Consider the following 23,867-nt stretch of genomic DNA (forward strand, 5'->3'; position numbering starts at 1 on the left):
CAAAAGAATTTTTGAAAATTCCTCAGGAAGAGGATAAGCCTCCCAAACCTGAGCTCAAACCACTACCACCATCCCTGAAATATGCATTTCTGGGAGAGGGCGACACTTTTTCAGTGATCATAAGCTCTGCTTTAAATCCACAGGAAGAGGAAGCACTGATTCAAGTGCTAAGGACACACAAGACAGCTCTTGGGTGGTCCATAAGTGATCTTAAGAGCATTAGCCCAGCAAGATGCATGCACAAGATCCTATTGGAGGATAATGCCAAACCAGTGGTTCAACCACAAAGGCGGCTAAATCCGGCCATGAAGGAGGTGGTGCAGAAAGAGGTCACTAAATTACTAGAGGCTGGGATTATTTATCCTATTTCTGATAGCCCCTGGGTGAGTCCTGTCCAAGTTGTCCCCAAGAAGGGAGGCATGACAGTGGTTCATAATGAAAAAAATGAACTGGTTCCTACAAGAACAATTACAGGGTGGTGTATGTGTATTGACTACAGAAGGCTCAATACAGCCACCAGAAAGGATCATTTTCCTTTATCATTCATAGACCAAATGCTAGAAAGACTAGCTGGTCATGATTATTACTGCTTTTTGGATGGCTATTCAGGTTACAACCAAATTGCAGTAGATCCTCAGGACCAAGAGAAAACAGTATTCACTTGCCCTTCTGGCGTGTTTGCCTACAGGAGAATGCCTTTTGGTCTGTGTAATGCACCTGCAACTTTTCAGAGATGCATGCTATCCATCTTCTCGGATATGGTGGAGAAGTTCCTGGAAGTCTTCATGGATGACTTCTCAGTATATGGAGACTCATTCAGCTCCTGTCTTAACCATCTAGCACTTGTCCTGAAAAGGTGCCAAGAGACTAACCTGGTGTTAAACTGGGAGAAATGTCACTTTATGGTGACTGAAGGAATTGTCCTTGGGCACAAAATTTCAAGCAAGGGAATAGAGGTGGATAAGGCAAAGGTAGAGGTAATTGAAAGATTACCACCACCTGCCAATGTTAAGGCAATCAGAAGCTTTCTGGGACATGCAGGATTCTACAGAAGGTTTATAAAGGATTTTTCAAAAATTGCAAAACCTCTAAGCAACTTGCTAGCTGCTGACACACCATTTGTGTTTGACGCACAGTGTTTGCAGGCATTTGAGACCCTAAAAGCCAAGCTGGTCACAACACCAGTCATCTCTGCACTAGACTGGACATTACCATTCGAATTAATGTGTGATACCAGTGACCATGCCATTGGTGTAGTGTTGGGACAGAGGCATAACAAGCTTCTGCACGTCATTTATTATGCCAGCCGTGTTCTAAATGACGCACAGAAGAATTACACAACCACAGAAAAAGAGTTACTTGCAGTGGTCTATGCCATTGACAAATTTAGATCCTATCTAGTAGGATCAAAAGTGATTGTGTACACTGACCATGCTGCTCTTAAGTACTTACTCACAAAGCAGGATTCAAAACCTAGGCTCATAAGATGGGTGTTGCTTCTGCAAGAGTTTGATATAGAAATAAGAGACATAAAAGGGACAGAGAACCAAGTAGCTGATCATCTGTCCCGAATAGAACCAGTAGCTGGGGCGTCCCTCCCTTCTACTGAGATCTCTGAGACTTTCCCAGATGAGCAACTCTTTGCCATTCAGGAAGCTCCATGGTTTGCAAATATTGCAAATTATAAAGCTGTGAGGTTCATACCCTAGGAGTACAGTAGGGTGCAAAGAAAGAAATTAATTTCAGATGCCAAGTACTACCTATGGGATGAGCCATATCTCTTTAAGAGATGTGCAGACGGAATGATCCGCAGATGTGTACCTAGAGAGGAAGCACAAAGGATCCTATGGCACTGCCATGGATCACAGTATGGGGGACATTTCGGAAGTGAGCGAACAGCCACTAAGGTCCTCTAATGTGGCTTCTACTGGCCTACTCTCTATAGAGATGCCCGAGAGTTTGTGCGTAACTGTGACAGTTGCCAAAGAGCTGGTAACTTGCCTCACGGATACGCCATGCCTCAACAAGGGATCTTAGAGATTGAATTGTTTGATGTATGGGGTATTGACTTCATGGGTCCGTTCCCACCATCATACTCAAACACTAACATTCTGGTGGCAGTGGACTATGTATCTAAATGGGTAGAAGCAATTGCTACACCCACTAATGATACTAAGACCGTGCTGAAATTCCTCCAGAAACACATCTTCAGCAGGTTTGGTGTTCCCAGGGTACTAATCAGTGATGGGGGCACTCATTTCTGCAATAAACAGCTGTACTCTGCTATGGTCCGATATGGAATTAGCCACGAAGTGGCAACCCCATATCATCCACAGAAAAATGGTCAAGCTGAAGTCTCTAACAGAGAGCTAAAAAGAATCCTAGAACGGACTGTAATTGCCCGTAGAAAGGATTGGGCAAGGAGCTTGGATGATGCTCTGTGGGCATACAGAACAGCATTCAAGACTCCAATAGGAACCTCTCCATACCAACTTGTGTATGGCAAGGCCTGTCATCTGCCCGTGGAACTGGAACATAAAGCCTATTGGGCAACCAGATTCCTAAACCTGGACGCTAAGTTAGCTGGTGAAAAAAGATTGCTCCAGCTAAATGAGCTAGATGAATTTAGACTCAGTGCCTTTGAAAATGCAAAAATTTATAAGGAAAAGGCAAAGAAGTGGCATGACAAGAAGTTGTCATCCAGAGTCTTTGAGCCAGGACAAAAAGTTCTGCTCTTCAACTGTAGGCTCAGACTGTTCCCAGGAAAACTTAAATCCCGGTGGAGGGGTCCGTATGTGATTACAGGAGTGTCACCATATGGATATGTTGAGCTTCAGGATACTGATTCTGACAAAAAGTTCATTGTTAATGGACAGAGGATCAAGCATTATCTTGAAAGCAATTTTGAGCACGAATGCTCAAAACTGAGGCTTGAATGATTCTCAGTGAAGGTCCAGCTAAAGACATTAAAGAAGCGCTTGCTGGGAGGCAACCCAGTCATTAGCAGGTTATCTGCTTTATTTAATCAAAGTTTGATACAATTTCTCAAAGGGCAAGTATCAAAATTGAAGGAATTCACAGAGTTATAGAAGGATTCAGTGCAAAAAGCAGAGAAAAGGAGCTTGCTGGCGAAAAAACGCCAGTAAGGGGTACTTTGGGCGTTAAACGCCAGAATGGGCACCATTCTGGGCGTTTAACGCCAGGTGTGCAGCATCCTGGGCGTTTAGCAAAACGCCCAGTGATGAAGGGGTTTCTGGCGTTTAACGCCAGCCAGGGTACCTGGCTGGGCGTTAAACGCCCAAATTGGCCAACATTTGGGCGTTAAACGCCAGAAAGGTGGGAGACAGTGATTTTGCTTTCCACTTAAAATTTTTTCAAACTTTCCTATTTTAATCCATAATTTTCTACATTAATACATTTCAAACTTTCGTCATTCACCTTCAAATTTTCAAATTCAAAATCATTCTTCAAATCTCTTTCAAATCCTTTCCAAATCTTCTTAAAAAAAAAAACTCAAATATCTCTCAATTTCTTCCCACATCTTCTCAAATCTCCTTCAAAATTTTCAAACTCTCTCTCCCTTCCTTATAAATATATGTTTGGCCACACCCCCCTTCCCCACCATTCGAATTTGCTCTCCTCCTCTCTCTCCTCTTTCCTTTCTTTTGCTTGAGGACAAGCAAACCTCTAAGTTTGGTGTGTTTTTCCGTGATCACTAAGTTAAGGCTCATCAAGATCATGGCCCCCAAAGGAAAACAAACCAACTCAAGAGGCAAGAAAGAGAATGCTCCAAAAGACCTATGGAGTCAAGAGAAGTTCTTAACCAAAGAACATGCAGACCATTACCACAAAATAATGGGTCTAAGGTCAGTGATCCCGGAAGTTAAATTTGATCTGAAAGAAGATGAATATCCGGAGATCCAAGAGCAAATTCGAAACAGAGGATGGGAAGTTCTAACCAACCCTGAGACAAAGGTTGGGAGAAATATGGTTCAGGAATTCTACTCAAATCTGTGGCTGACAGATAAGCAGAGAATGACTGGAACCGCTTTTCATACCTACAGAACCATGGTCAGAGGGAGAATTATTTACTTCCATCTGGACAAAATAAGAGAGGTCTTCAAATTACCTCAACTACAAGATGATCCTGGATCCTTTAATAGGAGAATGGTGAGAGTAGATAAGGGTTTGGATCAAGTTCTAGAGGACATATGCCTCCCTGGAACCAAGTGGATGACAAATTCAAAAGGTGTCCCAAACCAACTCAAGAGGGGAGATCTCAAACCAATTGCAAGAGGCTGGTTGGACTTCATAGGGCGTTCTATCTTGCCCACTAGTAACCGTTCTGAGGTTACTATCAAGAGAGCAGTGATAATTCATTGTATTATGCTGGGAAAAAAAGTGGAGATTCATCATCTGATTGCTTGTGAGATTTACACAATTGCAAACAAGAACTCCACTGAAGCCAAACTGGCTTACCCAAGCTTAATCTCTTTGCTATGTAAAGATGCTGGGGTAAGGATGGGAGTAGATGAATTCATCCCAATTGAGCACCCAATCACCAAGAGGTCAATGGAAGGACAAATGCAAGATAACTCTATCAAAAGGAGGGCGCAGGAGTTCCTCCCTGAACTTCCTGAAATTGACTACTGGACTCGTCTAGAAGCATCTGTTGCCAAGCTGCAAGAAGCTATGGAACAAATTAAGGAAGAACAGCAGAATCAAAACTGCATGCTCTGCAAATTGCTGAAGGAACAAGAGAAGCAGGGGCGTGAGCTACAGGAGTTGAAGCGCCAAAAGCTCTCCCTTGAAGGGTCAAATACCCCACAAGTTGAGGGAGCATCCACTTCTGAAAATCAAGGTTGTTGAGTCCTAACTCTGTGATAACCTCTATCATTAGGAGTCTATTTAAATTTTTGTTTTCTATTACTATTAGTCTTATCTTATATCTATTTTTGAGTCTTGTTCTTAATTCATGATTAATAAAATTTAAGGTTCATGTCTTAAAGCTATGAATGTCCTATGAATCCATCACCTCTCTTAAATGAAAAATGCTTTAATCACAAAAGAACAAGAAGTACAGGATTTCGAATTCATCTTTGAAACTAGTTGAATTAGTTTGATGTGGTGACAATACTTTTTGTTTTCTGAATGAATGCTTGAACAGTGCATATGTCTTTTGAATTTGTTGTTTTAAGAATGTTAAAATTGTTGGCTCTTGAAAGAATGATGAAAAAGGAGAAATGTTATTGAGGATCTGAAAAATCATCAAATTGATTCTTGAAGCAAGAAAAAGCAGTGAATACAAAAAAAAAGAAAAAAAAAGAGAGAAGAAAATAATAATAATAATAATAATAATAATAATAATAATAATAATAATAATAATAAAGTTGTGATCCAAGGCAAAAAGAGTATGCTTAAGAAACCTGGACACCTCTAATTGGGGACTCTAGCAAAGCTGAGTCACAATCTGAAAAGGTTCACCCAAGTATGTGTCTGTGGCATGTATGTATCCGGTGGTAATACTGGAAGACAGAGTGCTTTGGGCCACAGCCAAGACTCATAAAGTAGCTATATTCAAGAATCATCATACTTAACTAGGAGAATTAATAACACTATCTGAGTTCTGAGTTCCTATAGATGCCAATCAAAGGATAAAGTGAGATGCCAAAACTATTCAGAAGCAAAAAGATACTAGTCCCGCTCATTTAATTGGAGCTAAGTTTCTCTGATATTTTGGAGTCTATAGTATATTCTCTTCTTTTTATTCTATTTTGATTTTCAGTTGCTTGGGGACAAGCAACAATTTAAGTTTGGTGTTGAGATGAGCGGATAATTTATACGCTTTTTGGCATTGTTTTTAGTATGTTTTTAGTATATTTTAGTTAGTTTTTATTGCATTTTTATTAATTTTTAGTTAAAATTCACTTTTCTGGGCTTTACTATGAGTTTGTGTGTTTTTCTGTGATTTCAGGTATTTTCTGGCTGAAATTGAGGGACCTAAGCAAAAATCTGATTCAGAGGCTGAAAAGGACTGCAGATGCTGTTGGATTCTGACCTCCCTGCACTCGAAGTGGATTTTCTGGAAAGTAGACATCCTGGACTTTCCAGCAATGTATAATAGTCCATACTTTGTCCGAGATTTGATGGCCCAAACCGGCGTTGCAAATCAGCTTCAGAATTCCCGGCGTTTAACGCCGGAACTGGCACAAAAATTGGAGTTAAATGCCCAAACTGGCATAAAAGCTGGCGTTTAACTCCAAAAAAAGTCTCTACACATGAAAGTTTCAATGCTCAACCCAAGCACATACCAAGTGGACCCTGGAAGTGGATTTTTACGTCATTTACTCATTTCTGTATACCCTAGGTTACTAGTTCACTATTAATAGGATCTTTTGACATTGTATCTGGACATCATGACACTTTACACGTTTCTCATTGTATCTTCTACGGCATGAGTCTCTAAACCCCATGGTTGGGGGTGAGGAGCTCTGCTGTGTCTTGATGGATTAATGCAATTACTACTGTTTTTCATTCAATCATGCTTGCTTCCATTCTAAGATATCACTTGTTCCTAAACCTGATGAATGTGATGATCCGTGACACTCATCATCATTCTCAACTATGAACGTGTGCCTGACAACCACCTCCGTTCTACCTTAGATTGAGTAGATATCTCTTGGATTCCTTAATCAGAATCTTCGTGGTATAAGCTAGAAGTGATGGCGACATTCAAGAGAATCCGGAAAGTCTAAACCTTGTCTGTGGTATTCTGAGTAGGATTCAAGGATTGAATGACTGTGACGAGCTTCAAACTCCTGAGGGCTGGGCCTTAGTGACACACGCAAAAGAATCACTGGATTCTATTCCAACCCAATTGAGAACCGACAGATGATTAGCCGTGCTGTGACAGAGCGCGTTGAACATTTTCACTGAGAGGATGGGAGGTAGCCATTGACAACGGTGAAACCCTACATACAGCTTGCCATAGAAGGAGCCTAGCGTGCTTGAAGAAGAAGACAGTAGAAAAGCAGAGGTTCAGAAGATAGAGCATCTCCAAAACCTCAACCTATTCCCCATTACTGCAAAACAAGTACTTATTTCATGTTCTTTTGCTTTTTACAATCAACCCTGATAATTATTGATATCCTGACTAAGAGTTACAAGATAACCATAGCTTGCTTCAAGCCGACAATCTCTGTGGGATCGACCCTTACTCACGTAAAGTATTACTTGGACGACCCAGTGCACTTGCTGGTTAGTTGTGCGGGATTGCAAAAGTGTGATTGCAATTTCATGCACCAAATGCCAATCTTATTTTGAGATAATTTTCGAACCCGTTCTAGGCGTCTATCATGACTCCACCAACTAAGTTAGTCAACTACTCAAGGAAGTAGGCTATGAAGGAACAAGAACAAGTTAAAGATGCTGAAGTTGAAAAGGAATAGACCAGGTTTGCTTTTTGTTGTTTGCTCAAAATTTGAAACGAAGATAATCATGATGGTTAGTTTTATTTGGATGACAAGAAATGCAGTGATACTTTTGAAAATGGAGAAAAAGGGAAGGGAACATAAAGAGGAAATAATGAATTCAATATAAGACGCCTTTGAGAAATACTCTTTAATTGTAGTGTTCTATTTTGGGAACATGAGGAATCATAAATTCATGGAGTTCAGGGAGCACCTAAAATCTTCTTTTTTGGGTCAAACAAAGTAATGCAGGTCTCTCTTGGTCAATTTCCAACAGATGTGGTCAGACTAGGTCTTCATATGGTATCAATGTTGCTCATGAAATGGATGTGTTAGCTGGCCAACATCTTGATCTTTACTCTATTCTCATTACAACTCTCTAAAATCTTCATGATATCTGTATGCATATATTAAATATTTATTGATTGTTAGAAGAAGTCTTAGAAAGTAAGGTTAGAAGAGAATTGAGTATTTAACCCTATACACTAGAGCGACAAGAGAGTACACTACAAGAAAATAAGCTTTTTGCCACACTTTTAAAGCGTGCCGAAAAGTGCAAAAGAGCGTGCCAATATCTTTTTGCCACGTTTTTTGAACAATCGGCACGCTTTTGAAAAGGGTCAATCTGCAAGGGTGCCGATTGCTCTATAGCCACGCTTTTGTGGATCCATCGGCACACTTTATTTTTTGCCATGCTTAAAAGTGTGGCCATATGTATTAACCTATAGCTATGCTTTAAAAGCTTACCGAAAAGTGTACATATCGCCACGCCTCTGAAGTGTCCCAGAATGTTTGTTTTGGCTTAAAGCATGTCAATAGAGGAAGATATGGCTACACTTTTTAAACGTGCCAATAAGGTAATATATGACTATTGGTGGACAAAATTGTGATTCCTTTGTTATTGTATTTTGTAAAATTCATTGCTTTTTCAACTATGTGTGGACACAACTCCGTTCAACTTAACCAGCAAGTGTACTGGGTCATCCAAGTAATACCTTACGTGAGTAAGGGTCGATCCCACAGAGATTGTTGGTATGAAGCAAGCCATGGTCACCTTGTAAATCTCAGTTAGGCAGATTAAATGGTTAAGGGTTTCGAAAATTAATAATAAATAGAAAATAAGAAGGGATAGAAATACTTATGTAAATCAATAGTGGGAATTTCAGACAGGCGTATGGAGATGCTAGAATCCTTTCGAATCTCTACTTTCTTATTGCTTTCATCCAATCCTTCTTGCTCCTTCCCATGGCAAGCTGTATGTAGGGCATCACCATCATCAATGGCTACTTTTCATCCTCTCGGGAAAATGGTCCTATGTGCTGTCACTGCACGGCTAATCGTCTGGAGGCATCACCCTTGACAATGGCTACATCCCATCCTCTCAGTGAAAATGGTCCAAATGCTCTGTCACAGCACGGCTAATCATCTGTCGGTTCTCAATCAGGTTGGAGTAGAATCCCTTGATTCTTTTGCGTTTGTCATCACACCCAGCCTTCAGGAGTTTGAAGCTCGTCACAGTCATTCAATACTGGAATCCTACTCGGAATACCACAGACAAGGTTAGACTTTCCGAATTCCCGGGATCCTACTCGGGTTACCACAGACAAGGTTAGACTTTCCGGATCCCCATGAATGCCGCCATCTATCTAGCTTATACCACGAAGAATCTGTTGGGGAATCTAAGAGATATGCGCCCGGCCTAGAGTAGAACGGAAGTGGTTGTCAGTCACGTGCGTTCATAGGTGAGAATGATGATGAGTGTCACGGATCATCACATTCATCAAGTTGAAGTGCAACGTATATCTTGGAATAAGAATAAAAGAGAATTGAATAGAAAATAATAGTAATTGTATTGAAACTTGAGGTACAGCAGAGCTCCACACCCTTAATCTATGGTGTGCAGAAACTCCACCGTTGAAAATACATAAGTGAAAGATTCAGGCATGGCCGAATGGCCAGCCCCCATGGTCTAAGGACTAGGCGTCCAGAGATATATTCCTCAGATCTAAAGTGATCAAAAGATGTCTAATACAATAGTTAAAAGTCCTATATATACTAGACTAGCTACTAGGGTTTACATGAGTAAGTAATTGATGCATAAATCCACTTCCGGGGCCCACTTGATGTATGCTTGGGCTGAGCTTGATCTATCCACGAGTTGAGGCTTTTCTTGGAGTTGAACTCCAAGTTATAACGTGTTTTGGGCGTTCAACTCCGGATCATGACGTGTTTCTGGCGTTTAACTCCAGACAGCAGCATGTACTTGGCGTTCAATGCCAAGTTACGTCGTCAATTTCCGAATAAAGTATGGACTATTATATATTGATGGAAAGCTCTGGATGTCTACTTTCCAACGCCGTTGAGAGCGCGCCATTTGAAGTTCTGTAGCTCCAGAAAATCTATTTCGAGTGCAGGGAGGTCAGATTCCAACAGCATCAGCAGTCCTTTTGTCAGCCTTTTTTAGAGTTTTGCTCAAGTCCCTCAATTTCAGCCAGAAATTACCTGAAATTATAGAAAAACACACAAACTCATAGTAAAGTCCAGAAATGTAAATTTAACATAAAAACTAATGAAAACATCCCTAAAAGTAGCTTGAACTTACTAAAAACTACCTAAAAACAATGCCAAACAGCGTATAAATTATCCGCTCATCAACTATGCTTGGTAAGCGTGGCTATTTATGACTTCAAAAAGATATGGCTACACTTACGAAGCATGTCAACAGATGAGGATATGACTACACTTTTAAAGTGCGCTAATTTCCAGGTTATGACCATGTTTATTAAGCGCGCCTGTTAAGCCCAACAGTAAGATATAGGCACGCTTTTTAAGCATGGTCATAAGTTAGCTCAGGAAAAAAATTTCTTAATCTTTCTAATGTTTCATGAAAAATTTATATATTATTCTAAAATCATAAACAAAAATAATTATGTATATATCAACCAATCCAACATATATATAAACTTCCCCATTAAAAAAACATGTATATAAACTTGTCACCACAAAAGTAGACTTTGATCACAAAGTACCAAAAATCAAAATCGTAACAAGTAAATAAGAATTTTAAATAATCTTGTTGGTGCGCAAAATTGAACTCTGCACAACTTAACTGGCAAGTGCACCGGGTCATCCAAGTAATACCTCAGGTGAGTGAGGGTCAATCCCATGTAGAACTTGGATGATTGTCATGGGTCATCCTCAATTCTTGATAAGAAGAACGAAAATGCATAAGAGAATGGAATCAAATGCATATTGAAATAGAACAATAATATTATTAATCCATGAGAATCAGCAAAGCTCCTATCCCTAACTTAGGAGGTTAGTTGCTCATGCTTTTACAGAAAATAGTGTAATGTTCAAATGGGGGAGGAAGAAGGTCCTAAACATGGGTGATCTCCTCCTTAAATACTAATCTAATGACTAAGGATTACAGAAAATTAGATAGACTAGGTTGATAATGCAAAAATCCATGTCCTGGGCCCACTTGGTGAGTGTTTGGGCTGAGCTTGGGATGACTCCACGAGTTGGTACTCCCTTTTGGGCATTGGACGCCCAGATTTCTTCCCTTTTGGGTGTTGGATGCCAACTGCTCCCTTTTGGGCGTCCAACACCAGGAATGGGGTTGGTAGCTGGCATTGATACGCCAGTTTTAGACCTTTGACTCTAGAGATAAGTATGGACTATTATATATTGCTGGAAGGCCCTGGATGTTAGATTTCCAATGCTATTAAGAGTGCACTATTTGGACATCTATATCTCCAGAAATGCTCCTTTTAGTTCATGGAGTTCAGAATCTGACAGCATCTATAGTCCTTTTTCTGTCTCTGAATCAATCCTTTCCAAAACTCCTCAATTTCAGTCAGAATTCACCTGAAATCATCATAATACACAACAACTCAAAGTAGAATCCAAAAATGTGAATTTTTCACTAAAACCTATGAAAACATCATAAAACTTGAACAAAACATACCTAAAACAATATGAAAATGATACCAAAAAGCGTATAAAATATCCGCTCATCAGAACACCATACTTAAACTGTTGCTTGTTACCAAGCAATGAAAAACAAAGTAGGATCAGAAAGAAGAGAAGGATACAATAAATTTTAGAGTTTTTTCAATGAGGCTCAGTTCCAATTGATGAGCGGGGCTTGTAACTATTCACTTTTAAACAGTTTTGGCATCTTACTATCTTTTGAAGCTCATAAGTGTTGATGTCTTCAGGAATTCAGAATCCAGATGATATTATTGACTCTCTTAGTTTAGTTCTTTTTTATTCTTGATCTCAACTTCGTTTAGAGCCTAGTTGTTACCCTAAGCGCTTTATTTTCCAGTATTACCACCGGATTCATAAACGCCACAGACTCTTAACTGGGTGAACCCTTTTGGATTCTAATTCAGCTTTGCTAGAATCCCCAGCCAGTGGTGTCCATAGTTCTTAGGCACACGCTTTTGCTTTTGGAATCATGACTTTAATTGCTTAGTCTCAAGTTTTTCACTTGACACCTTCACACCATAAGCATTTAGTTAGGGGAGGAGCTCATTTGAACTTTTTAGGCCAAGATTTCGTTTCTTTAGACCCTTCTAACCATTGATACTCAAAGGCTTGGATTCTTGCTCTTGCCTTTTGGTTTAATGAGCTACTGGCTTTTTCTTTTTCTTTCTTTTTCTTGCTCTGGCCTTTTGGTTTAAAGAGCTACTGGCTTTTTCTCTTTCTTTTTTCTCTTTTGTTTTTCTTTTTTCGTTCTTTTCTCTTTTTCGTTCTTCTTGCTGTTTTTTCTTGCTTTAAGAATCAATAATTGGATTTTTCAGATTACTAATAATACTTCACTTTTTTCGTCATTCTTTGAAGAATCAACATTCTTTACTCCAACATCAAATATGTTCTATTTATTCATGCATTTAGAAAGTAAAAGTTATGCCACCACATCGATTAATTGGACTATTCTTATTATATGTTGAGTTCATGCATCTTCTCTTTTTCAAATAAAATTTTACTTTTAAGTATAGCGAGAGATGCATGGAGTATTTCATAGCTTTAAGACAAAACAAAGGATGATCATGCACTTAGAAACAGAAAACAAACAATGAAATACAATGGAAAACAGAAAAATAACATAGGCAAAGGGGGTATGGAATGTAACCACCTTAGTGATGGCGGCTATTACTTCCCCTAGAGAATCCAATGGAGCGCTTGATTTCTTCTATGTCACGCCCCTGTCTTTGTTGCTCAGAGGATGGTGGAGTGCTCTTGGTGTCCCATCCTCAGCTAATCCAAGTTGGAGTTTAATTCTCCTAGAGAAGTATTCAGTTGATCCTAAGAACCTTGGTGTGGAAAATACATCCCTTGAAGATGGGGTTATTCTCCTCAATGGGGATGTCTCCTTCTATGACAATTCTAGCTGAATTGCATAAGTGACATATGAGGTGAGAGAATGCCAACCTTGCTTGGGTGGAGGTCTTTTCTGCCACCTTGTATAGTTCTTGAGGTATCACCATATGTACCTCGATCTCATCTCCATGCATGATGCAGTGAGTCATGATGGCTTGGTCAATGGTCACTTCTACCCGGTTGCTAGTAGGGATGATAGAGCGTTGGATGAATTCCAACCATCCTCTAGCTACAAGCTTAAGGTCAAGCCTTCTTAATTGGATAGGCTTGCCATGAGTATCCCTTCTCCACTATGCTCCTTCCACACAAATGTCTGAAAGGACTTGGTCCATCTTTTGATCAAAATTGACTCTTCTAGTGTAAAGGTGTGGGTCTTCTTGCGTTAATGGAAGTTGGAGCGCCAACCTTACACTTTTCGGGCTGAAGTCCAAGAGACACCCTCTGACCAAAGTGTGCCAATTTTTGGGAGGTTCACACTAGTGTTGTGATTTTTGGTAACCTGCACATTGACATAGAACTCTTGTACCATTAAGATTCCAACTTCCGGGATAGGGTTGGTCAGAACTTCCCAACCCCTTCTCCAGATTTCTTGTTGGATCTCTGGGTACTCATTCTTTTTTAGCCTAATGGGGACTTCAGGAATCACCCTCTTCTTTGCCACTACTTCGTAGAAGTGGTATTGATGAGCCTTAGTAAGGAATCTCTCCCTTTCTCATGGTTCGGAGATAGAAGCTATGGCTTTTCCTTTCCTCTTTCTAGAGGATTCTCTGACTTTGGGTGCCATAAGTGTGAATAAAAAACAAAAAGTAAGGCTTTTCCAACACCAAACTTAAAAGCTTTGCTCGTCCTTGAGCAAATATGAATATAAGGAAAGAATAGAGTAGAAGAAGAAGAGAAATAGTGGAGATAGAGGGAGAGATGAATTCGGTCATGTGGGGGTATATAGTGTATGAAGGTTGTGTATGTGTGGGTATGAAGGGGTGATGGAGGGGGTACTTATAGGGGGTTTGAGCTAGGGTTCGATTATGGTGTAGGGTAATTGGGAGGGAAATTTTTAATTTGAAGCGGGTGGGGTTGGTGGGAATCATTGGATGGTAGTGATAGAGGGTTTTGGGAAGAGAGAAAGGTGATGTGGATATGATTGGCTGAGGGTGTATAGGGAAGAGTGTGTTTGGAGAATAGGGAAAATGAGAGAGAGAGGAATTTGAGATAGATGGAGATTCTGTGGGACCCACTGATCCTGAGAGGCTAGGGAATTCGAATTCCCTGCCCCCTTGTTGGCGTTGAACGCCCAGCCTCTGCTCCCTGACTGACGTTCAACGCCAGCTCCTTGCTCCATCTTGGGCATTGAACGCCCAACTTCTGCTCCTTGGCTTGCATTCAACGCCAGTTTCTTGCTCCATCTTGGGGGTTGAATGCCCTCTAGGGACTCCTCTCTTGGTGTTCAATGCCAACTTCCTCACCCAATTGTGGCATTGGACGTCCCTCTAGCTTCCTTGTCTGGCATTCAACGCCAGCAAGGGATGTACTCCAGGGTGTTTTGCTTCCATATCTGAACATCTCTGTCTCTGTTATGACTACTGCACATGATCACAAACTCTAAAAGGAAACAATTATGAAAATAAACGTAAGGAACAACAGGAAAACTCTAGTTATGGTTAGGTTGCCTCCCAACAAGCGCTTCTTTAACGTCACTAGCTTGACAGTTAGCTCCCTTACGAAGATAGACAGGGGCTTAGAATGCCACCCTTTTTAGTGAACTTTTTCCCTGTGCTCTTATGAATGAGCTCCATGTGGTACAGAGACAGGACCTTGTTAATAATATGCAGAATCACTGGGCTGTCTGTGAAGGCAACTGTCATGCCAGGTGAAAGGTGTTCAGTGGGGATTTTCTTATCCCTTCAACCCTTAGGTATCTTCTTCTTAGTACCCTTATCCTCAGTACTTGTGGATGGTTTCACGATACCAAACTTAGAGTTGGTGTCTGGGGGCTCTGTATAGCTCTATACTGAGAGAGAGGGTTAAAACACTAAGTGTTGCACAATTGTCTGTCCCTTAGGGAACGATTTAGGATTGGGCATCTTGAATAAGATGTGATGCTTCCATAATTGCAGGACTAGCTCCCCTTTTGCCACATCAATTATGGCGTTGGCTGTAGCCAAGAAAGGTCTTCCAAAGATGATGGATTCATCCTCGTCCTCTCGAGTATCTAAGATTATAAAATCTGCAGAGATTTTCAACCATTACCAATACATCCTCTACCAGGCCATATGCCCTTTTTAGTGACTTGTCTCCCATCTCTAATGAGATCTTGGCAGCTTGCACCTCAAAGATTCCCAGCCTTTCCATTACAGAGAGAGGCATGAGGTTTATGCTTGACCCTAGGTCACATAAAGCCTTCTCAAAAGTAATGGTCCCTATGGTACATGGAATTAGGAAGCATCTGTGATCCGACAGCTTCTGAGGTAGTTTTTGCTAAACCAAGGCATTGAGTTCCTTGGTGAGCACTGGAGGTTCTTCGTCCAATGTCTCAATTCCAAAAAATTTGGCATTGAGCTTCATTAGAATTCCAAGGTACCGAGCAATTCGCTCTTTCCTAATTTCTTCTTCCTCATCAAAGGAGGACTATTCTTCAAATTCTATAATCTTCAACCAGGCATTCAAGGGAACCTCTATGGTGTCCTCATTATCCTTGGTCTCTTTCAGTTTTTCAACAAGGGGACCCATAGTGGGCGTTGAACACCTAGCTACTCCTATTATGGCATTCAACGCCAGGAGTTGTCCCTTTTTGTGCGTTGAATGCCCAACTTCTCCCTTGCTGGCGTTCAACGCCAACTTCTCCTTTTTAGTTTCGGCCTCAACTTCTACAATGATGGTGTTGCACTATTCTCTTGGGTTTACTTCTGTATTTCTAGGAAGAGCGTTAGGAGGGGTCTCAGAAATTCTCTTACTCAGCTGACCAATTTGTACCTCTAAATTCCTGATGGAGGATCTTGTTTCAGTGATGAAACTATGAGTGGTCTTATAGATATTGGAGACTATAGTGGCTAGGTCACAGAGGCTCTGCCTAGGAGTCTCCATCTGCTGCTGAGAAGATGGGGATGGTTTATTAAGAAACCTATTCTGGTTTCTTCCACCTTGATTATTATTGAAGCCTTGTTGAGGCTTCTGTTGATCCCTCCAAGAAAGGTTGGGATGATTCCTCCATGTTGGATTATAGGTATTGCTATAGGACTCATTATTGGGATTTCCTGCGGAGTTTTCCAAATAGTTAACCTTATCCATCCTGGGTTGATCTGGATCATATGCATCTCCTTCATCGGAGGCTTCTTGAGTGCTGTCAGCTGCAGCTTGTGATCTAGTCAAATGTAGGGAGATCATGTTGACCTATTGGGTCAGTATCTTGTTTTGAGCCAATATGGTATTCAGAGTATCAATCTCCAAGACTCCTCTCTTCTGAGCTACCCTAGTGTTCATAGTGTTTCTCTCAGAAATGTACATGAATTGGTTGTTAGCAACCATGTCAATGAGTTCCTGTGCCTCTTCAAGCATTTTCTTCAAGTGGAGTGAACCACCAGCAGAGTGGTCTAATGCCATTTTGGACATCTCAGAAAGATCATCATAGAAGATATCTAACATGCTCTAGTCTAAAATCATGTTAGGAGGGTACCTTCTGATTAATTGCTTGTACCTCTCCCAGGCTTCATAGAGGGATTCACCCTCTTTCTGTCTGAATATCTGAACTTCCACCCTGAGTTTGCTCAGCTTCTGTGGTGGAAAGAACTTGATCAAGAATGCATTGACCACCTTTTCCCAAGAGTCTAGGCTTTCCTTAGGTTGAGAATCCAGCCATAACCTAGCCAGGTCCCTTATAGCAAAGGGAAAAAGCATATGCTTGTAGATTTTAGGATCCACTCTATTAGTTTTGACAGTATCACAAATCTGCAAGAAATCAGAGATGAATCTATTGGGATCTTCATGTGGAAGTCCATGAAATTGGCAAATCTGTTGAACTAAAATGACCAGTTGAGGCTTCAGCTCAAAGTTATTTGCACCAATGGCAGGTATAGAGATGTTTCATCCATAGAAGTCAGAAGTGGGTGCAGTAAAGTCACCTAGAACCTTCCTTGCGTCTCCTTCACCATTAGGATTGGCTAACATGTCTGTAATTTCAGCTTCTTGTTCGAAAAGCTGTGTGAGGTTTCCTCCAGAATGCTCTGCTCTTACTTGTTGTAAACGCCTCCTTAGAGTCCTCTCAGGTTCAGGGCCAGGACCAAAGAGAGGTTCTTTATCTTTGTTTCTGCTCATAAACAAGAAAGAAGAATGCAAGAAGAAAAGAAGAGAAGAAAAGAAAAAAGAGATGAAGTTTTAAAAAAAGAAGAAAGAGAAAGTAGTTAGGAAGTTTTGAAAAAGAAGAAAGAGAAAAGAAATAGAAAGAGAATCAAATAAAACAAGTAACTAACTAATAAACAAGAATTGAAAATAAAATATTTGATTTTGAATTTTTAATTTCAAAAAAAGTAAAGATTTGGAATTTGAAAGTTTTAAATTTAAAAAAAAATTGAAAAAGATTTGCAAAAGATAAGATTTGAAATTTGATTTTTGAAAAAGATTTGATTTTAAATATTGAATTTTAAATTTTAAATTTTGAAATTGAATTTTTCAGAAATAAGATAAGATAGGATTTTTGAAATTCAAATAAAGATAAAAGAAAAGATTTGAAAAAGATATAAAAAGATAAGAATTAAAATTGAAAATTTAAACTTTTTTGAAGTTTTCTTGTTAGTAAAGTTTAAATTTTTAATTTTTTTTTGTAACCAAGATAAGAAAAGATAGTTAAGATTTTCGGAGTTTTAAAGAAAGATAGAAGAAATTTTTTTTTGGAATTTTTGAAATTTAAGGAAAAAGAAAAACAACTAGGAGACACCAAACTTAAAATTTTAAAATCAAAAGACACTAATTTTCGAAAATCAAAGGAAAAACAACTAAGAGACACCAAACTTAAAATTTTAGAATCAAACATAGAAAAACACCAAGAACAATTCAAACACAGGAAAGAACACCAAGAAAATTTTCAAAAAATTAAAGGAAAGAAAAACACAAAAATGGACACCAAACTTAAAAACTGACACGAGACTCAAACAAAGAAAAAGATTACCAGAGAAAAGAAAGAGTTTTGAAAAATTTTTTGAAGAAAGAAAATAACAGACACAAACAAAAGAGCAAATAAACCTTAAAAAGTACCTAATTTAAGCAACAAGATAGTCAGGTAGTTTGTCAATCTTAGAACAATCCCTGGCATCGGCGCCAAAAACTTGCTGCACAAAACGGAACTCCACGCAACTTTACCGGCAAGTGCACCGTGTCATCCAAGTAATACCTCAGGTAAGTGAGGGTCGATCCCATGGAGATTGTCGGATTGAGCAAGCAATGGTTATCTTGTAAATCTTTGTCAGACGATTAGAAAAGATGGTTGTTTAATTAAAATCATAAATGAAATAATAAGAACGAGATACCAGATTAGTGTAAAAGCAATGATGGATAATTAGTTAAGGCTTCGGAGATGCGTATTCTTTCCGCATTAATTTTTCTTACTGTCTACTTCAACAATGAACGATTCATTCAATGGCAGCCGTAATTGACTAACTCATGTAGCATCCTTATCAAGTTAGTCTCTTCTGAACCATAGCAGTCCACCATATCCGAGCAACTCATGTAGCATCCTCATCAAGTTAACTCATGGATTCCCACCATAGTCGAAGGTGAAGACCTAAGCAATTCACTCCCTTTCGCGATCCTACTCAAAATGCCACAGACAAGGTCAGATCTTTCGGATCAGGAAACGCTGCTTCTAATACTCTAGCCTTGATGCTATAGAAACCTCAGTAACCCACGGTCAACAGGATTATATGTCACATATCCAAAGTCGCCCAGGCACGCTCTTAGAATCTGCAGTGCATTCTCTAGCTTGTGATTCAATGCTATCCAAGCAAGACTCACATGGAACCCATGTAGAACAAGGATTATTGTCATGGATCATCCTTAATTCATGATATGAAGAACGAAAATACACAAGAGAATGGAATCAAATGCGTATTGAAATAGAATAGTAATATTATTAATCTATGAGAATCAGCAGAGCTCCTAACGCTAACTTAGGAGGTTTAGTTGCTCATGCTTTTACAAGAAGTAGTGTAATGTTCGAATGGGGGAGGAAGAAGGTCCCAAAGATGGGTGATCTCCTCCTTACATACTAATCTAATGATTAAGATTATAGAAAATAAGATAGACTAGGTTGATAACGCGAAAATCAACGTCCTGGGCCCACTTGGTGAGTGTTTAGGCTGAGCTTGGGATGACTCCACGAGTTGGTACTCCCTTTTGGGCGTCCACATTGCTTCCTTTTTGGGCGTTGGATGCCAGCTGCTCCCTTTTGGGCGTCTAACGCCAGGAATGAGGTTGGTAACTGGCGTTGAACGCCAGTTTTATACCTTTGATTGCAGAGATAAGTATGAACTATTATACATTGCTGGAAAGGCCTAGATGTTAGCTTTCTAATGCCGTGAAGAGCGCGCTATTTAGACTTCTGTAGCTCCAGAAATGCTCTTTCGAGTGCATAGAGGTTAGAATCTGACAGCATCTACAGTCCCTTCTCTGTCTCTGAATCAGACCTTTCCAAAACTCCTCAATTTCAGTCAGAATTTACCTGAAATCATCATAAAACATAACAACTCAAAGTAAAATCCTAAAATCTTTGCACTAAGACCTATGGAAACGTAATAAAACTTGAACAAAACATAACTATAACAATATGAAAATGATGCCAAAAAGCGTATAAAATATCCGCTCATCACTTGTGTTAGTGCATGTTATAAAAGCTACTTTAATTAAGCCCAACATATTCAATTCTAAATCCAAATTGATTAAAAATAAAAATGGCAAGGCGAATTTAATTAGATTCTGTAATAATGGTGGGAAAAAATTTTAGCAAGCACATAATTGAAGCATATATAAATGCTTAAAGAGAGAGAGAAAGGGAGGGAAAAGAGAGCATAGAGTTCATCAATAACAACAAAGAAATTCAATTGAAATTCAGTAAGGTTTACTCATATACTATGGTTTTATGTTGTAGGAACATGTATATCACTAGTTTTGATCCATATAACAACATTTTTAAATTACATGACATATTTAATATAACCTAAGATTAATAATATACTAAAATTATAAGACACCAATATAAGTGAAAAACTTGTTTGACAAGTACAAATGAAATGTAAATATATATAACTCATAAAAGCAACTAGTTAAGCCACATCATTCCATTCTTTATGGTTTGAAAAATGACAAATACCTCGAAATGCTATATAGACTTATAGCCTTGGTAGAACAAATAACTATTTAAGATGAAAGCACTTCAATGGTTCTCTTAATAGTAAAGATACATACAAGAAATAATTGGTAAATAGACTAAGTTTTCTTTAGCCATATGTAATTAATAATAGTAGCTACTAATAACGATAACCACACAAAAACATAACAAAAATGCAAATCAAAAACAAAAGAAATAGTCCCTATACATAGTCATAACCATAAGTTAAAATTCGGTTGCAAGTACTTATAAAAAATATTTTTCAACTGCCAAACACTCTGCTTGTTGCAATCGTAGTACTCTTTCTTCTAATTGGAATCATAAGCAATCAACAATACACTACAAGAAAATTCAATAACCAACAATGCATATTCAGCTAGCAACATAAATTCAACATGAAGAGAATTACTATAATCCAGAACAAGGCAGTGACACCTATTTTTCTCTTCTTTTTTTGATTAGCATCTTTGTATGACAATAATACGAGGTTAGGGCAGTTACTTACATCATCAGTTGGTAGGATGTAAGTTGATTCAGAGGAGCGGAGAGTAGTTCTTGGTTTACTACTTGAGGCATCCAAAGAAGAATTTTGGGTAGCTTGTACTAAGGCTGCTACCTCTTCGTCACCCATTCCAGGGTTGATTTGGCGCAACATAACCTTTCTTTGACCACAAACATCGTCCATCTTCTTCTCTAAAGATAATACCTTATCATTGCATTTAACTTTAACTTGGCGAGTCTCTTCATCCTTTTTAAGAGAGCTTCATGTAACCGAAGCCCCAAAATAATGAACTCGACCTGGTTAGTCCTTTTCTAGCACTGCTATAAATGCATCGTCAAGATTTTTCCCTGCCTCTATGCGGTTTTGAAGTTCATTCTGCCAAAAGTGACAAAAAAAATACAAAGTCATATTCACTTAATACAAATACAAATCTATTTAGCATTTATGTTGTACAAATCCAAATACAAATACAAAATAACTCCCAATTGTTGTTAGTGTTTTAGCATCAATTTCTTTTCCATTTTTACTTGTGTGAGTTACTATGAAAACTTCAGTCCTTGATGGTTTTTCATTGTTCTCTTTAGAGTCACGCTAGAGTATGAAGAGAAAAACTTACATGAAACATACTAGCTAGAGAATATAACATGGATATAAAAGAGAAATAACAAAAAATAAGTTATGTTACCAGATGCTTGCGCACTATTGCAAAATTTGTGGATCCCATTGATGCATGAGCATCGTTCCTTATTTTCTGTTTATTTTAAGTTAGAATTTATTGAGTTTAAGTACATTTTAGTGTTAAAATCCTCCTTGGATTCTACTTTGAGTTGTTTACGTATTTTAATTATTTCAGGTGAAGTTTGGATCAATTTGGCAGAGATTTATGCAAGAGAAGAGAAGAATTAGAGCTACCCACTAGGGCACTATCATTTAGTGCCAGCAACTCAGCAACATTAGAAAAGTGTCTGCCCTCATGGGAGCTAAATGCCAAAGCTAGCGTTTAGCGCTAGGCAATCCGGATCACACTTCACTCATAGAGCATATTTAGTTGGATTTAGCTTTTAATTATTGTTTTATCTTTTATTTTTGTAATTTTTATTTACAAACAAAATCTTTTAGGTTTAGATTTTATTATTTTATTTTAGTTGGAAATCAAATGAGGGTAGATATAAAAGGAGAAATCTTCACCCTTCAGAGGGATCATCTCACTTCTGTACTTTTATACTTTTCTAAACCCTAGTTTTCTCTCTAAAGCATGAGCCACTAAACCTCCTTGGTTATGGTAAGGAGCTTTATTTATTTATATGGATTGAGACTATTACTGTTCTATTTTAATTAATGTATTGTTTCAAGGATTACTTTTGTTCTTCATTTTATGAATCTCGGTAGATCGGAAGAATAACTCTTATTCTATATGCGTTCTTATGATTCTTGGAAGAGATATCTTGATACGTGCTCAAGAAGGTGTTTTCGTCATGTTATAGGCAATGAGAAGAATGGTAATCTTGTCATATTCAAGGATCTGAATACTAGAAGAATTATACTATGCCGATCTTGGACATCAAGGAGACCAAGAGTTCATCTCAAAAATAGTGGTGCTAAAATGGTGGAAACTCATAAGGCTCATTGGGCTAGGTCAGGACAGCAAGAAGCCCAATAATGCTTTCCAAATTCAGTGGGAGGGATAATTTATCATTAATTTTTGAATCTTTAGACTTTTGTTTTAGTTTGTTATGCAGTTAAAGTTTGTTAGAAGATTTATTTTAATTCTGATTTGCTTAGTAGTATTTTTAGAGATTTTAAATTTAAATCAAACCTGATCTAATCTAATAAGATCAAATTTGATTTAAATTATTATCATTTCTTTAAGATTTTAAATTTAAATTAAATCTGATCTAATCCAATAAGATCAAATTTGATTTAAATTAAGTTAGCTTATCTTATCTTTTAGCTAGTTTGTTAGGGGCCTATTTAAACACCTTTGGTGAGACAATTTACACAACTTTTGATGAACAAAATTTTCTTAGTTCTTAATGCACATTTTTTAGTGTGATTAAGTAAGGTGAGTGATTTGCTTCGCTTGTTGCATGGAGAAGATTGAGTGATTCAATTTTCATCCCTCTGATCTAGGTTGTCAAGGGCAGGTTAATTGAAGGTCTAGTAGGAAATACCCTTCTAGTGACCTAGGTTGCCAAGAACAGGTATCTTAGAGGTCTAGTAGGAAAACCTTTATCTATCTTTTATGTTTCCGCTATTTTTTGGGTATGTCCTTTACTAAATAATTCTTATCTATTGTGATAAAACCCCTAACTCCTAATCTATTTTTTATCATCTGGATGCAAAAAGGAAAGAGTAATTAACTGTTTAGAAGCATCCATAGAACGCTGGGTTTGTGAGGTAATTAAACTCCACCAATTACTCATAATTAATTAGGTACTTAAGTAATGAACCATGATTATTGAAATGCAGGGAGTTAGGATAGAATTGTGTGCAGACAACAGAATAGGGTTAAATCAAAAAGGGAAGTACTACTAGATTTGATTTGTTTAGTTGGGCCTGGTGCAATCAATCCTAATTTCACCTTGATTACCAGTTAAGACACCAACCCTACCCAACTTAGTGATATGGAACTAATAAAGGCATTGTTAAATGTTGCTTCATTTGATGCAAACAAGTTGATCGTTGACTTAGTCCTTGGATCTGTGAAGAGCACCTTGACTTAGTTGACCTTGTTTGGATTTTAATTTAATTATTCAAGTAGCAAGTTATGTTATTTTTGTTTGATGTGTTTTTTCCATTCTGTCTTATGCCTCTATGTAAAGTAGTGTACACAGCTTTCCTTTCTATATCTGATGTTATTTTTGTTTATATTGTCAGCCGTCTGCTACAACTAATGAAATTGATAAAGCAGTGCATCAGATGATAATTGATGCTGGTGCTTATCCCTTACCCCTTGGCTCTGGTGGATTTCCAAAAAAAGTGTGCACATCAATTAATGAGTGCATGTGCCATGGAATACCCGATTCTAGGCAATTACAGGTTTCACAAGCCTCTCTCTATATACATAATTATTAATTTATTTTTTCACTTTATCCTTGGTATGCATATCACTCATAAGCCGATAACACATATC

The 23,867-nt window shown here is 38.4% G+C and overlaps 1 non-coding gene across 1 annotated transcript; it reads left to right on the forward strand.

The window, feature by feature from the left end:
• Positions 1-16,510: 16,510 nt before the first annotated feature.
• LOC130977238 (small nucleolar RNA R71) lies at positions 16,511-16,619 on the forward strand. The gene has a single exon (XR_009084939.1). It is a non-coding gene; the product is annotated as a small nucleolar RNA R71 (small nucleolar RNA).
• The last annotated feature ends 7,248 nt before the right edge of the window (positions 16,620-23,867 follow it).

This window comes from Arachis stenosperma, chromosome 4, assembly GCF_014773155.1.
Source record: "Arachis stenosperma cultivar V10309 chromosome 4, arast.V10309.gnm1.PFL2, whole genome shotgun sequence".
NCBI classification, from domain to species: domain Eukaryota; kingdom Viridiplantae; phylum Streptophyta; class Magnoliopsida; order Fabales; family Fabaceae; genus Arachis; species Arachis stenosperma.